General features: G+C 44.0%; 1 protein-coding gene and 1 long non-coding RNA gene across 8 annotated transcripts in view; one reads left to right on the top strand and one right to left on the bottom strand.

Moving 5' to 3' along the window:
* Positions 1–16969, top strand: part of Setbp1 (SET binding protein 1) — a 361840-nt gene that overhangs the window by 121206 nt on the left and 223665 nt on the right. The gene's annotated exons all lie outside the window — the stretch shown is intronic.
* The window catches only part of LOC120098108 (uncharacterized), a 29657-nt gene continuing 19521 nt past the window's right edge, over positions 6834–16969 (bottom strand). For 3 of the 5 annotated variants that reach the window (XR_005496086.2, XR_005496085.2, XR_005496084.2), the window contains 3 exons: positions 8055–8155; positions 7780–7859; positions 6965–7115 (listed from right to left, as the gene is read on the bottom strand). This is a non-coding gene — a long non-coding RNA (uncharacterized LOC120098108). Of the gene's footprint in view, positions 7116–7779; positions 7860–8054; positions 8156–16969 lie in introns of all 5 variants that reach the window. The other 2 variants (XR_005496082.2, XR_005496083.2) reach the window with 2 other exon arrangements.

Here is a 16969-nt window from a genome sequence, read left to right as displayed (position 1 = left end):
TCAGGGCCCAGGTAATGGACTATATTAAAACCACATTAGAGAGCTGCATAGAGTTACCCTCTGGGTTATATAATTATATTGTAGATTTAAAAATAGTGACCAGTGATTTTATTTTTCTAAACAATTGGTGTGTGTGTGTGTGTGTGTGTGTGTGTGCGTGTGTATTTCTGTTGAAATGTTAGTGATTAGCCTCCCAAGAAGTAATCTGAATTTGGTTTATCCAGTTCAGTATCATGGAAACTTTTTTCTCTCCTATCTTCCATACCCCATTCCCCATGGTAGAGATATTTCCATTCATAATTGGCACATTTCCCCCATTCTGCTTTGAGATATTTCAGGCCAAGAATCCTTGGCAGTTTCATTTTGACTTTGACAGCCAAAAAAGCTCCCAAATGCTAATAACAGAATCTCTTGGGCAGTTAGCATCTTATCATTTTGGATTTATTTGCTGAAGGCCCTTACTGTCTCTTTACTTAATTTTTCAATTATTCTTGTTACTAGGAAACGAGAAAGGTCCCTCCCTTCTAATAGTTCAGAATTGCTCATTTGGGGTGTCCGCACAGTGGTGCTTCTGAAAACCAGCTCTCCCCGGAGCCTCAGAGAAGTCAGAGCACACAAAGGCACTAGACCAGAGCAATACCTCTGAAGGGGTCTCTCGGTGACTCTTACCATTATCATCTGCCTTTCTTCTCTTTGGTTCCTCACACTGATGTTTTCCATGCTTTTAATACTAACCTGATTGATTTGGCAGTCACAAATATTCTTTCTGAACCTTCCCTGAATTATCTTGACCTTTAGATTGCAAAAGAAGAAATGGGTCCTTTGGGATGTGACGGCAGTGCATTGTGGAAAGAGTCCAAGATTAAGAGACAGAATGGGTCTGGAGTTGTCTACTGTTTCTTTCCAGCTTAAATGCAGACCCTATTCAACATCCACCTTGTGAGACTCATAAAAAATGCATCTGACACATGGACTACAAGCTAAAGTGATGGGACATTGGCCATGGCCAACAGGAAAAAAATGTATTTAAATTGTGTCTGGATAGACAAGTGGGACTTTGGTTAGGTGAGGAGAGCATCTCAGTTAAGGGGGAAGAGGCAATCCACAAGGACACTGTGGCATTGCTGGTGGCGGCTTCGGAAGCAACAAGCTGGGCCGGTAGACCTAATAGCAATGTTAAACGATTTAGAAAAGCAAGCCAAGGATAGACTTCACTCTCAGTGCTCACAGAAGCCATCAGCCCTTAGGAATAAGACAGGATGAGAATGTGGGTACTGAGAACCCTCCAATAGCAAGTAGGTTATCCATTTCTAGTACCTGTTGTTTTCTGTACTCAATGTTTAAGTGTCCACAACAGCTTCTCTTAGTGGCTTCTTGTGCTCCCCCTACACCGAAGGAAATGGATTTGCCTCGATTATCCTTACCTGAGAATGGCATCTACTTCCTAACACACCTTCCTTTACACTTCCTTATGGCATTGTTCTTCTGTCCATCTCTCCAGCGGCTTGTCAGAGCCCATGTGCCTGTCCATACATCTCTCATGCGTTTTCAAGTCTTCACTCTTTCAGCTGCAACTCACCATGGATGAGCCCCTCTCTATTGAAATAAGTCACTGAAGTGTCTCAAAAGGTCCCAGCCAAGCAGGGTGCTCAGAAAATCTTCAGAGAGGAGACTTGCAGAGAGGCTGTTAGGGCTCTGTATTGGTGGCATCTGTGATGGCAAATCTAGTACTATTCTAAGTAGAATAGAGGGAATCTGCTGACCCGAAAGAAGGAGCCCAACCCTCAGTGGGCAGCACAGAGAAGCAGCGCCCAGTAGACTTGAATAACCCTATTTCTGAGCATGTTTCCTTTGTAACTATGTGTAACCTGTTTGTGTTTGCTTGTTGTTTTGTTTGGGTTTTTTTTTGTTGTTGTTGTTTTTTGAATCTAGAGTTGAGGAAGGTGTTTTTGAAAAATACTGGGAAAGGAGGAAGGAAAAAAATACCATTAGCTAGTTACTTAGTAGTGCAAAGTTGCTACACATTTACCCCTATCCCGAATATATAATTTGTATCCTTTACAAAGTAGAATGGATACTGGACAGTGCTGGGTAATGACAGGTGACATACATACTTCTGGCGACATACTTCTGAGTCTTAACTGTGAGAAGCAGAATTCTGTATGCCATTCCTTTTTTTTTAAGATTTGTTTACTTACTTTATGTATATGAGTACACTGTAACTGTCTTCAGAAACACTAGAAGAGGGCATCAGATCCCATTACAGATAGTTGTGAGCTACCATGTGGGTGTTGTAAATTGAACTCAGGACCTCTGGAAGAGCAGTCAGTGTTCTTAACCGCTGACCCACCTCTCCAGCCTCTGTATGTCCTTCTTTGAGTGAATACTTCTATTTCTCCTACTGAAAATGTATTCCTCTCCTGTTGGCTGCTGAGAAGTTTGCCTGCGACAAGAATGTTAGAGATTTGGGGAACCAGATTTTCTGAAAGAGGAATGAGTGCAAAAGGAAAAGAAAGAAAAGAAAAATCAGAGAAAAGATGAATCTGGGTACCACAATGCTCCAAACAGCTGTTAGATAAACTTAGAAACATGATTGATTTCCATTCTCATAGGAAATCAAATCTTTAAAATACTGAAAACTCAAAATGTGAATTTCATCAGTGAACATTGACTTTATTCTCTTGGTCTGCATATATATGGCTCCAGGAGAAAAAAATAATGTGTCTATTTGATTTTTGATCTCATGCCTTAAATGTGAAATTAATCCAGGATCCTGAAAGACCCCCTAGACCTGTAAGTACATGGGGAGCAGCACATAACAGTAGGTTAGAGTTCCTCAAGTTCTTCAGCATTTTGCTGAGTCCAGAGCAAAGTCTTCGAGAAGAAATCTCCAGTAAGTGAAAGTGTCGCCATGCCTGTAACATGGTCCCTCTCAATTAGAGACCCGATTCTCTTTGGTCACAACTCACTACCCCAGGTATGGAAGAAATGGCTGAGAAGGGATCCATCGAGGGTGGGGGCAGGGAGAAACACAGTTCCGAAGCATGATTCCTGGGAGAACAGTCTGAAATGAACAGGAGAAGCTTCAGAGTCAAAGGTCAGAGGACAATGGAAGGCCATGAAGGTTATGAGTGGAAGGAATCAAGCAACCGCTTTTGGGGAGGATCTCACAGAGAGAGCAAAGCTCTTCTACCTTTGCAGAATGGCCAGCGCTGGACTGGCGCTTCATCCAGACTCCCCCACCTGCACTGCAAAAGGCAAATTGCTTCCATCGCTTCCCTGTAAAGAAAATTTTTATCCCTAATTGTGCAGGTCCCCATGGGCTTAATGGTTTTTATTGCCACATTTGTTGGAAGGAAAGTCAGTGGGGAGCTCTGATCCTGGGTACCCTTTTCTTCTTTTCATAAAATGCCCCCACTTTCCCTTTCTGGTCAACACCTGCTCAAACTGCTCTATTTTATTTGTGAAGCCTGTGAAATTGGCAGCCAACAGCCCAGAGTAAACAATCGTGATTTGTGAGTCAGAAGAGCTGGATCTGAGACCTCGGTCCGTCTTCTGAGCCCACGCCTTCCGCGCTATCGTGTAAAATGGAAATATTGAGCTAGGTAATGTTATAAGGTGCATTCTGAGCTCAGAATTCTACTGTTTTTGAGGGAGGCAATAAAAGAATTAAAATCCTTTTATGTAGAAAAGGGCGTGATGATAAGTTTACAATATCACCTAAAAGTGACATGCCCATCTGAAATGATTTTTGTTTGATGTGCATTATCAGATTCAAGTAACATTTGAGACAGTGGAAGTTAGCGGAAGACGTCATGTCCAATCTTTAAAGTTTGCAGATAATTACTGCTGTAGCTGAGTGGTCTCCACTCCTGTAACAAAATATTTGAGATAATTACCCTATTTCAAAAAAGAGCTCATTTTAGCTCAGAGCTTTGGTGTTTCCAGCCCCAAACTGAGCAGAACTGTTAGTCAGGGGGCGAGTAAGATGCATGCCGCATGGTCAGCAGGCAGAAGAAAGGTGACTGGGGTCCTACAACCCCTTTAAAGAAGGGACTCTGTAAAGACTTCCCACACTTTTACACAGCACCACCCTGGGCCAGCACCCAAACTGCAGCGCCAAATAAACCATGTTTGACTTCGTGAGTGAACAAATTTTAACTACAGCGTCTTTCGTGTCTTAGCAAGTCATGTCCAAATTGGAGTTTAGGATGCAGTTTTAGGGGATTTAGAGCTTCAGAGCCTGAGGTAACTGTACAAAGATCACTGTGTTCCTGAGATGAGAAGAGAAGATAGAGTAGAAAAATCTAGAAGCACAGATTTTGTTTCTCAGAGATGGGGAAAAAAATGAAAAGGAGAATTTAAAGGGAGAAAGGGACATTTTATATCATCCAATCCAGGAGTAGGATTTAGGTAACAAATTCCTTCAATTGTCATGTATAGTTGTGTGTGTGTGTGTGTGTGTGTGTGTGTGTGTGTGTACACATATACATATATATATATATATATATATATATATATATATATATATATATATATATATGGAGAGAGAGAGAGAGAGAGAGAGAGAGAGAGAGAGAGAGAGAGAGACACATACACGCTAATTAGGAAATGCTTCTGGATTCTGGAAGGGACCAGTGACCAGCAATGCTCTGTCCTTTGTGTTTCTCACATTAGTAAGCTTTCCCTTCTAGAGAGGAGAGCCAAAGAACTCACTCCATTCCAGAGTCAGGACTTAAATACAGATTTTTCTGAGAACAAGTTTGTTTACTCTGCTTAGGGCTTTTGTGGGTATAAGATAATTGACCGATACTTACATTAAAATGTTTCAGGAAAGTTGCTTTATGTGTGTGTCCCTACGGAGACCTAAAAGTAGCCTTACTAGAAAATGTCCAGGCATGACCAATGGACCCATCCCTTGATGAGCGTTCCTAAGTTATGTGTGTGGTGATATTTAAACAGAAACATACACATACAGAAACATACATATGCATGTGCCTGCAGAGTCTTTCCTTTATGCTCCTGCCTCCTAGCTGTTTGTGGTTGGCAGGGCACTAAGAAGAAAACCTTATAAGTTAACGAGTTGTGTAGCCTGGAAGACAGTTCGTCCTCATCATGTTGCGCTGGTCATCATTTATTCTCTTACCATGACCCAGTCCCCTACTAAACCACAACTGGGACCTGTACCTGTCTGTGGGACCTGTACCTGCCTGGACATAGAGTACACCTACCAAGAAGAACTTCTTTAGTGTTCCAGCTCTTAGCATGACTGCTGAAGATACCAGCAGATGGGATGAAAGAGGGGAAAAGGCACAATATTCCAGTCACACCAGGACCTTGCACTGATACTGTTATCAATGACCATTTTTTTCTTTGCCTTAAGGAAAAATAAAGGGGCATAATTGCACGTCACACGGGTGTGCAAAAAGGCCCCAAGATGAGGTCTGTCAGTGTGGATCTCCCCATTAGATAATCATTCTTGGGGTAGCTGGTCAAATTGCTGGCCTGGGCAATGAGGTAGTTGCCTGGGCAACTGGCTGGCTCACTAGAGACTAACAACTTGGTCTTGTTCGCTCTAGAATTGGGCTTCTTTATAATAACCTAATGGCTGCAGCAACAAAGCCATCATCATACTGAGGCCCTGTTGGGATGTTGGATCAGGGTTATGTGTCTGGGCTCATACAGGTAACTTGCATAGTTCTCCAGTGGCACTGCTCTGAGTCACTGCTCCCTTGGCCCACGACATATATGCACACTTTAGACATGCACATTAATCCCATAGGTACATGTCCATAGGCACAAGGTACCTTCACGATTAGACCTTGAACATGGAAATAATGCTCTGCCTCCAAATTCTCGGAATTGCTGTAATAACTCGTCTTGGTGCTGCACAGGAATTTTCTGAACATCTTTGCTTTTGCTACAATTCTGCCTGATTTTTAGGGTTCTTAGGTTTCTAAAGAAAGAAGTTTAGGTGCTGTAAACACCCAAGAGAGCAAGAAAAATAAATGTCCTGGAAACCCTTTGAGAGCCAAATTATCTTATTAAATAAACAACAAGTTCTTGTTCCTTCTCTTGTTGTGTAAGAGATACTGTGAGCATTATCTTGGCGTCTTATGTCATCCATTTGTGCAGGACCAAGAGAGACACCGGCGCTCTGGTGGCCAAACATCATTTCTACTCTCCTGTTGATTGCAGGGCGGTTCCCTATTTTGTCGCAACCGTGACACCCACACCTCGCTGCCTATCCACCGCCTATGCCAATGCTTTGAGAACCAAGAGCCTTGATGTGAGCTGGGTGTCTCCAAGGAAACGTTAACTCGAGGCCCAGTGCCTACTCAGCAGCTGTGAGGTGCAGAGAGGTTCAGAGTACGGAGAACACCCTATTTCCAAAGGCCTGGGTATCTCTTCTGATTTTCAAGATGTCGGGACAGCACGATAACTGTGGTAGGGCCCAAATCAGCCACATGTGCTGTGGCTGTGGGAGATACCTCTGATTCTTATCTCGTGTTCTGTGCATTTGGAACACTACTTACTAGTTGTCTGTGGGAGAGAGGGCATATGCAGCGTGACAGGAGGAAGATACTCTTCCGAGTCTTATTCTGTAAAGAAGTTTGGTGCAGACGCTTTGTAGTCCGAGCACGCCATTGCTAGCGATCTATAATGAATACTCTGTATCCAACTATGTCCCCTCAGGTTGTTTCTCATGGAAGCATGTCCTTTACAAGGTGGTCTGAAACGACAGCACAGCGTGTAGTCGGTTCTCGCTGTTGCCATGGAAGGAGAGGGCTGTATATTCCCTCTCTGGGAAGAAGTTCTTCAGGATGGAAGGATGATACTGCTGGGCAGAGACTGAAAGAAGTAAGCCAAGAGCCTTGCAACCAGCCACAGACCTCAGCAGGTTGATGGAGCTTGGATTTCCTGCAGAGTATGAGAGTGTGACAAAGTTGAGTGTGTGCTAGACAGAAACACGATGCCTTCCTTCTGTGCAATCGTGGACCTCAGTGTTCCCATCTGTAAATGAGAAGTTGGACTCGGTCCCCAGATCCACGCCAACTCTGTATTTCCATGCTTCCCTCTCATTAGCTAGTGAAACTCGGAGCTTTTTCTTCTTCCTGGAAGGGAAAAAAAGCAATGGATTGGTCCAGTTTATATTCTGGAAGCAATTTAGGCCCTAATTGTAGTAATTCTCCCGAAGAAGCCACACACTGTTCTTGCAGTGCACGATTTAAGTCACAAGGTCTGTGTCCTCTGGAGCTAATGAGACACAGTTATCTCTAGGCTTGAGAACCAGAATGGGTTTTCTGCTTTCGAACTTTCTAACAAATGAGGAAGGGTGGGCTAATGATGGAGACCTGGTCTGACATGTTATACTTATGTTATTTGATCCTCATTACTCATGAAACACCCCCCAAAACAAACCATTAATTAATTACTAATACTTAGCAAGATCTCTCTCTCTCTCTCTCTCTCTCTCTCTCTCTCTCTCTGTGTGTGTGTGTGTGTGTGTGTGTGTGTTATAAGCAGGGTTATAGGGGAATAATACCAGGCCTCTTGCTTGTACAGCCTACCTTAAGGACTGTCCCCCATCACCTCAACCCTTGCAGCAAGTCTTATGAGGTAGAAATATAAAATAAATAAGGAGAAGCATCCTTTTTCTCCAGAAATATTCCATATAACGTAAGAGTGAGACTGAGGTAGCCAGAAGAGTGTCTAGGACAGGAGCTCAGGACATTAAAGTATAGAGGCTAACATATGAGGGCTGTCAAATTGACTTACTGTAGGCTCCTGAGCAAGAGTAGAATCTTCCAGAAGATGCATCCAGCCCATTTGGCATAAAAACACCCCTTATGGCAAACCTGTACAAGACACAAGATAACTTGTTTGAAGGCGGAGGTTGTGGTGCGTAGCCAGGAGGAGGCTATGCCTGAAGAATTGAGAAAGTGGCCAGGGAAATGTGAGAAACTCATAGCCAGATTCAAGCACAGCTTTTATATGAATGATGCCTCAGAATAAGTTATAACAATGGATTGAACAGAAGTCCCAGGACTTACCAAATGCCGACAGTTGGCAACACGAGAGCGCTAACGGTTACACTAACCGATGGCAGGTTTTAGGTGGCTGAAAGGCCAGAGCTTGCATGGGTAAGTAGAGCCTGCAAAAAAAAAAAAAAAAAAAAAAAAAAAAAAAAAAAAACCCTCTCTCTACTTAATTGAATTTTGGGTTAGAAGATCCATATGGTAAGTTCTTTCAAATTTGAACAGATAGCCTAAGGCTTCAGGGAGGAGACAGATGCCGGTTTGCTGAACTGTGAGCTGTGACCTCCTGTGTTGCACAGAATACAACTAGGGCAGCTGTTCATGGTATTCCAGAAGGTCAGAATCCGAGTAGGCTTTTAAAACTGGCTTGCATTTGATAATTGGATTTGGTGAGGAGTTTTTCCTGAAGGCTGAAATCATTTCAATGCAGGTATGCAGAAGCAGCTATGAAAATGAAGGTGGATTTTCAGGGTCCTCAAATCCCGTTTAGCTATATTTAGTATCAGCTCAAATCTCATAAATTTGACTCTGCCCTCTGCCTCTGGTATCACAAACATACTTTCGGGCAATAGAGACCAGTTCATTACTGTAGAACGTTGTGTTGAGGTGCGGTAAAGGGAAGCTCTTGGTCTTGACACAAATGTGTCCAAAACAAAATGGACACTTGGATCCCGTTTTCCCCAGGTTCCAACATCGAACAGCTGGTGTTTACTAGGAGCTCTTTCTATGAGCCCACAGCATGTTGGACACCATAGGATAATAGCAGACACTGTTCCCACCCTTAAGGTGTCTTTCTTCTCTGGTAAGGGAATTAAATGAGACCACACACTATCTACCATTAAAGTGTATAACAGCCTTCAGGACCTCAGAACTCAGACAAAGGACCATCCAGCAGGTCTCTGAATTACACCTTCAAGTGTGCGTCTGGACATGAATGGGGCTGGCTGCCAGAGGAGTCTGTATCTAGTTCCAAGGGCACAAAAGGGAAAACGGCTAACAGACATTTAGATCGTCAAATGAGGCCCATGCTTTCAGTGGCCCCCACTGCTGCCACCATTTACTCTGGTCATTTTCTGGGGATATTAAGTTTCCAGATAGCTGAGGCGACTGGATATTGGTGCTTTCTGTTTGTTTCCTCTTTTTATTTTCTGGTGTATAAAATGTGCTTCGTTATAACGATTTCTTATCTATCATATCTTCATGTCTATAACTATGTGTTTTGTTAATTTGTGATCCCTCCATGTCTCCGACCCCAACCCTACCCTGTGTCTCTCCCCACAGCTCTCTCTCCTTTGCCCTCATGATCTACATAGGATGTTGTTTTCGTTTGGTCATTGAGTTTGTGGGAGAGGCATATCACAACACACACCGGGAAGTCGGTCCTCATTTTCCACTGAGGGACAGACCTTTCGGGTGACAAGCTCCTTTTAGCTGATGGGGCGTTTTGCCAATCCTGTTTCTTGGCTGCTGTTTTTCTGATGCCCCTAATACTCGTGTTTAATGTACACATGCTACCCTAGCACACAGTGCCCGTGTGTTTGCGTGCCTCTTCTGTAACATGCTTGGTCTGAGGAGCCCCCTGGAGTAGAATGTGTCTGAGTAAAAGGGAAGGATGCAGCCAGGATTGCTCAGTCCCCTCTGTGGGACCAGCAGTCAACTCAATTCCAGTCTAAGTTGCAACATGTTGGCTCTCCCTTGCCCAGTAGATAAAGAAACTTAGATCCAGGCAAAATGACAGCCTTCGGGCACCCAGAGAGATGCCTAGTGACAGAAAGACTGTTGCCTCTTGCTTCTGAGCCCCTGTCATCTGGGAAGTGGCAGTGGGGGACTTGAAAGGAACTCTCCAGCGCCTTCTCTAATAAGGTTTCCTTATGTCAAGTGAGTGCAGCGGCCATAACACTCTTTCTTCTGTTGAACAAAAGTCATTTGATTCCCAATCAATAAACAAATGAAAGCAACAGTAGGCAGACCCTGAACCCAAGCATGACAGATGAAGGCAGGAGGCTTGGGGCGGGGTGGGGGATGGGAGGATGGGGGAGGCTCCCGGGGAGCAGAGCAGGTGGGCAGGAGGTAGGCGGCTTCTACTGCCCTTTTGCATTCAGAGGTAACGGGTCCTCATCTGCCTGGGAATCTGCTAATGGGTGAGTGAGGGCAGAGCCTGAGGGATGGGAGGGGGAGGGGCTGGGAAGCAGGTGCAAGCAAAGGCCGCTAGGCAGACACTCAGGGGGATCAGGGGCCAGGCGGGAGGGGCAGTTGTAAAGCACGCCTGGGGAAAGACGCAGGCTGGCAGCTGACTGTGGGGAGGGCTGCAGGGGGGAAGGGCTAGCCCGACTCTGCAAAAGGCAAGTGGAAGGTTTTACCCACCTTGTGTCCCCCGCCTGCCTTTAGTAAAAGGAAGGTTTCCATCATTCCCGGTTACCTGGAGACAGAAGCCTCTTCTCCATACACCTGAGCTCCAGAAAAGACCTGGCTGTGTTCTCTCTGTGGAGGTCGCCTCTAACTGCACCTGAAGCAAACCCCGCTAAAAAAGGCTATCAGAGCCAGGAGTTAAGGAAGTAGGGACTCCCCCTCTCTCCCTTGCAAGCGCATCATTCTCACTGAATTCAGTTTGAAGGAACGAGTTTGTAAAACTTTAACCCTTTCTGTGTCTTTATTCCCCTTGGGTCCAAAAAAAAAGCCTGTGAGTGTATCCAGACCCTGATTAGAGGACATAGGTAATCCTCTGCAGCTTATTCTGGTTGGTGCCAGATGATAATTCTCCCCCGGGGTAAAAGCCAGGCAGCATGTAGGGGACAGTGTCTTCACATCTGCGCGGCCTGTTCCCTCCCTCTCGGAAAAATGAATCTGCTCTGCAGCCATAGCCCAGCTGCTCCTCTGAGATTCAACCAAGAGGCTGAGGTCCCCAAACCGCCCATAGCGATTAGGGAAGAAGGCAGAGCACTTAGGAAAACACTTTCCTGGGAGAGCAGTCTGCTTGCTGAAGAGCATGGGGACAAGCCTGCATCCAAACCTCTCTAGGCAATGAGGAACAAAAGTAGCACAACTTCCCCAGAGAGTCAGGATCAGGCCATCCAGGCTCCATCCCTTAGGCCTTGAATGCAGGAAGTGAGGCCAAGAGGGTTGCAGTTGAGTTTTGAATGTATAGGAGGGTGATAGAAAGCCAGGGATCTTTCTGGAGGGTTGGAGGCAGGGATACAGAAGATTACTAAACAGAATTAGTTACAAGTCTTTACCACAGAAGACTCGCCCTTGGGTGCATTGGACAGTCAGGTTCCATGAACTAAGAAACTGGACCTTCTCACATGTTCATCCCCTTAGGGTTCTTTGAAGTACAGAGGCTTTTAGTGTCTTTTCAGAACAACTAACAAGAACAGACTGTTGTTACATGACTTTCTCGTTTTGCTGCATACTTGCCCTATGGGTTGAATTCAGTCTCCACCATGTGGTTTAATCACTGTGCATCGGTTCTGAGCTCCATATTAACACACTTGTTTTTCCAATAGAGTAAGATGAGTTGATGCCCTTTAGGGCGGTCAGGGATGACCTACACTCCAGGGAGCGCATTGCCCACTCTTATGTTAGACGGCACTAGCTTTGGAGAAGCAAGAGTGTTTGTATTTTAATGTTGCATTATGAAGTTTTCCACACACAAAGGGACTTGTGTTTTTTTTTAAAAAATGGAGATTTAGAGGGTCATAAAATCATCGAACCAGAAAGCAAAACCTTGAGAGTCTGGAATTCAAGCACCTTGAGGATCTGATGTCTGGCAGGACAGTGACTTTCACCAAGATCAGCACTGAACCTGTCTCCCAGCCGACTAGGAGTTTCACTCTGATTGGAGCCTACTGACCATGGACATCAGGATAATGTCCAAAGGAGGAGAAAGGTCGAAAGCATGTGCTGTAAGCTTTGTCTCATATCTCATGACCCATCTCCACCCCCCAGTGATATTAACTACCTTCGAGAATATTGAAAGCACCTCTCCTTACCGTAACTTAATCCCAAGTTAAAGGTGGCTTACGAGAGCTCCTAGGTATGAAATAGTAACTCTGTATTTATCTTCATGAAAATGTTTGTGAAAACAATTCTGGGTTCCTTTTTATGAAAAGACACGAGTTCACATACCCATAACTTCAACAGCCTACAGGTACCTGTTCTGGGTTGGCAAGTACCCATCTCCCAGTGAATTCTACATACATATGACATAGATCTAATCAGACCCTATGTACTTCTACATATACATTCTCTGAGCACAGTCACAAATATGTCCCTTTATTTTCTTAGTAATTTTAACTATAACACTATATTTCACCATCTGTGTATGTGTGTGTGTGTATGTGTATATGTGTGTGTATGTGTATATGTATATGTGGTGTATGTGTGTGTGTGGTGTGTGTGTATGTGTGTGTATATGTGTGTGGTGTGTGTGTGTGGTGTGTGTATATGTGTGTATGTGTGTGTGTGGTGTGTGTATGTGTGTGTGTATATGTGTGTGGTGTGTGTGTGTGATGTGTGTGTATATGTTCGTGTATGTGTATATGTGTGTGTGGTGTGTGTATATGTGTGTGTTTGTGTGTGTGCATGTGTATATGTGTGTGTTTGTGTGTGTGCATGTGTATATGTGTGTGTGGTATGTCTGTGTGTGTGGTGTGTGTGTGTGTGTATGTGTATATGTGTGTGTGTCTGGTGTGTGTATATGTATGTGTATATGTGTGTGGTGTGTGTGTGTGTGTGTGGTGTGTGTGTGTATGTGTGTGTATGTGTATATGTGTGTGTGTCTGGTGTGTGTATATGTATGTGTATATGTGTGTGTGGTGTGTGTGTGTGTGTGTGTTTGTGTGTATGTTGGTAGCACTATGTGTCCATGGCCTTCACATCTGTACAGGCAAACAACTGCAGGTTGAAACTGTGTGAGCATGTATAGACTTTAAAAGATAGTGTTCTTCCTTAACAGGACGACTTCACAACTATTTACATGGCACTTACCCGGTACAGGGTAATTGGTCTGAAGATGACTTCGGGTATAAGGGAGGATGTGGGTAGGTTGTATGTAAATGCTGCACCGTTAGTCTAAGGGGTCATATCTTCAGACTCTAGTGTGTATGAACTCACTGTTCTAGGTCTAGTAAGAATAGGCATGGACGGTCAGCCACAGATGCACACACATTCATTCCTCTCACACAGAGCTCCTGAACATTCGTCTGCCACTCTGTCAGCCAAGAGTTTGGCTACAATCTTGTTATTCTCAGTCTTCCTCACCCTGACTGTTTTATTTTTAAGTCTTTCTGTGCATTTCTTTCATTGCAAACATCATAGAAATAGATACAAGTGCAAACCATAGTGGAAGTCTTAGCTCTCATTTGAGTTTTACAACCTCATCTCAGTAGTGGGGCGCAAGCCAGTGTTCTAGAAGAGAGACAAGCCCCTGAGGAAATAAACCTACTCTGGGTCTCCAGGGGGCAGCTCATGGAAGAAACACAACAAAACCTTTGACCTGGGACCTGGAATTTTCCCACAGCATCAGAGTGAAGCTTGTTTTCAGTGCATACGGAGTGGAGTCCCGCATGGGTGACTTTGTAAGTCTGTTTGGCCTTACATGGGATGTGGTCTGTAGGTTGTGGTGCAGCTCTCCACAAACTCTTGTGCAACACTTAAGGGCAAAGATTTCTATTGAAAACAACTTCTTAAGGTTTGAGGCAGGCCAGCACTCACTTAGAAGTAATGATCTCCAAGCAACAGCAACAGGCAGGGTTCCTTAGTGAAGTGACAGGATAAAGAAGAAAACAATCTTCCTCAGGGAAGACTTCCAAGATTGACTGTCCATTATCAAGTGGTGATCACTGAAAATTGCATATGACTTGACTGAATGCATTTATATATTTCACATGTATATGTGTGTAAGTATGTATATGTGTGTGTTTGTATGTATGTGTATATATAAATATATATACATATATGTGTGTGTGTGCAGGTGTGTGCGCTCGCATGTGTGTGCGTGTGTGGTGTGTGTGTGTTTATGTTTGTGTGTATATGTGTGCATGTATGTGTGTGTATGTGTGTATGTGTGTGTGTACATGTGTGTGTGTGGTGTGTGTATATGTGTGTGTGTATGTGTGTGTAATACATGTAGGTTGTTACATATACATATTATATGTATTATATTACAATGCATGTGTGTGTACGCACGCATGTGTGTGCATGTGTGGTGTGTGTATGTGTTTGTGTGTATGTGTGTGTGTATATGTGTGTATGTGTGTGTGTACATGTGTGTGTGGTGTGTGTGTATGTGTGTGTAATACATGTAGGCTGTTACATATACATATTATAGATACAATAACAATTAAAAAGAAAACAAGTAGAGTAAGGAGCAGGGAGCTGGAGGATGCTACAGTCCTCCCTGACCTGATGACTTATAAAGGCCGGCTGGTTCCTGCTGGGTTGTCACCCTTGCTGACTGCTCCTGGGACTGCTCAGCTGGAGGACATTCCTCACCAAGGCAGCCTGAACTGGGCTGGGATCCACTCAGCTGGGTACCACTTGTCAGGTAGACAGTAATGGTGGGTTCCTAAGCCTCATGCAAACCCCACAACACAGTGGCTTCTTGGTTTCAGAGCCCTGGTGTCTTCTCACTGAAAGTAGTTTAGAATTATGAGGTTTGAAAGGCAGGCACTGGAGGGAAGCGAAGGTGTTCTCTACTCAGTCCCCAAGCCATTATAAAACCCATGGCATGTTCTTCTGGGTCCAACACCATTAGAGATCTGGCGTATGTTGGTTCTCATGTAGCTGGCCCAACACTGTACATGCTTCAGTCCTTCCATTTCTTATGTTTCTCAATGGTGTGGGGATGCGGCTGGGAAAGAATTTTGAATTATACTTTGAATTATACTATGCTTTTCCCCTTTGCAAACGATACACACACAGAACCCTTCCATAGGTAGATGAGTAAACACGACAACACCACCAACTCCACTCAACCACCCACACACCTGCATCTGTGTTGGGAATTCAGAGATGAAGCCACAACTCTATAATGGTCTAATCCGCTTAGAGTAGAGGGCTGGTGTCTGACCCAGTGCCTGTCACATAGGGATTGTTTGGCTGGCCTTAGTTTTATGAAGTGATTGAACTTGAAGCCTTGGTCTCAAGACCCCCAAGTGTGGTGGGAAAGGCTAATGGATAAACAATTAGCATGGCATTGGCCAGTGACTCGATGGGAATGTATGCTGGGCAACTTGGGAGTCATCGATGGACCATGCCTTTCATTCAAGGACAGATATAGCAGCTTATTGGCAGTTAAAACTCTGCTACTCACAGGATATCCACAGCCATACTCACTTCAGAAAGGGTTGTATGGACTCTTGGAAGCTACTGTGGAAGGAAACAGGCCGGGTCTGTGAGACTAGAACCCAGAGCTGACATCTTTAGTGACTGTGGACACAGTATTTATGTGCTGCACTTGTTTTATAGATGAGGTCATGACATTGAATTCAGCTCTTTTAATTTTTAGAAAGGCAATGTTTAAAAAGCTGCACTGGTCCCCTTGCGCCAGTGGAATAAAAGTCAGAAAAAGACCAATTCTGGATTCTGTCAGCATTAACTCCTCCCTACACCAACTCCTTCCCTTGTATGTTAGTATGGCCAGAACATTTCCCCGTTCTTTACCTTTCTGTGTTCCCTTGCGTTTGTGTGGCACACTTCTTCTGCCTACAGAACTTTTTAATAATCATCTTGTTCAGAGAACTTCCAAGCACAAATGACTTTCATTTTTTTTAAAAGCATGGAGTTAGCACCTTCCTATTGGTCCCCATGTTGCTTGAAACCTGCTTTCAATGAGGGCGTTTATTCTACTTCAGTTTTCCTATTTATGCATCTGTTTTTCTTCCTCCATACCTTCTTAGAGTCTTACTGGCCCTCCTCTAATGGCCTTCTTCTCCTCCTCCTCTCCCTCCTCCTCCTCCTCTTCCCCCTCCTCTCTTCTGGTACAGGGATGAGTGCTTCAGAAGCGTGTGTAGAATTGTAGATATGTCAGGATGTATTGATTGGTCAATAACTGTCAGATTCTGACAGAAAAGACTGAAGAGTGGGAAGAGGGATGCAGCATATTTTCCTTGAATATTCAAAAGGGTCTTTCTTCTCAGGATCACTTATCCCGTCAGTGAGGCCCTAGGTATCACTGGTGTATCTGGAGATGTGTATGCCATTTTTAGCTCTGGGCTCCTACCTTGAAGAATAGCTGTCATTTCTGTGACACATAGGTCATTCTGCTGTAGGAAGAGGAAGGCAAAGGAGACTATGGTTTTATGGAACCAGAGTCATAGAGAAGCCCCTCTACTAATTAAGTATCCACTGGGCTCCCCTTTTATTCCTTTGACTTTCTTGTAGGTACTTATTATTTATTGATTGAGTGACCACACTTAACAGAACAGTTACTTCTGCTCAGCAGAATGAAATGATCAATCTGAAACATGAATTATAAAATTGATTCATGGAGAAAACTTGTCACCTTTCTTGGAACTCCATAGTTTGATCGAGTAACCTCATTGGTGGTTGGACGAGAGTTCTTTGACCCCAGTGCTATTGGTTTGACCCCTTCGCCATTGGGAAGTCTGGGCTGTACTGGGACACTTTGGCTTCCTCAGAATAACCTGTCTTTTTCTCCTCAATCACCTGTAACATTTATGAGTGTTCTGGATTAAGATTACAATATTAATTGTGTTTCCAAATACTATGGCAAATACCTGACGAGACAACTGATGTGAAGAAAGATTTATTTGTGGCTCATAGTTTGAGGATTCAGTCTGTCAGGACAAGGAAAGCACAATGTCTGGAAGAGTTTGTGGCTGTAACCTCAGGAGCTTGTTTATTATAGCCAGTCTGGATGCAGAGATAATGGGCCAGACGTTCACTAGGTTATAATTCCCAAGTCCTTG

The sequence above is a fragment of the Rattus norvegicus genome, chromosome 18 (genome assembly GCF_036323735.1).
Source record: "Rattus norvegicus strain BN/NHsdMcwi chromosome 18, GRCr8, whole genome shotgun sequence".
Lineage (NCBI taxonomy): Eukaryota > Metazoa > Chordata > Mammalia > Rodentia > Muridae > Rattus > Rattus norvegicus.
The sequence above is the reverse complement of the archived record's forward strand: the minus strand, read 5'-3'. Positions and strand labels throughout refer to the sequence as shown.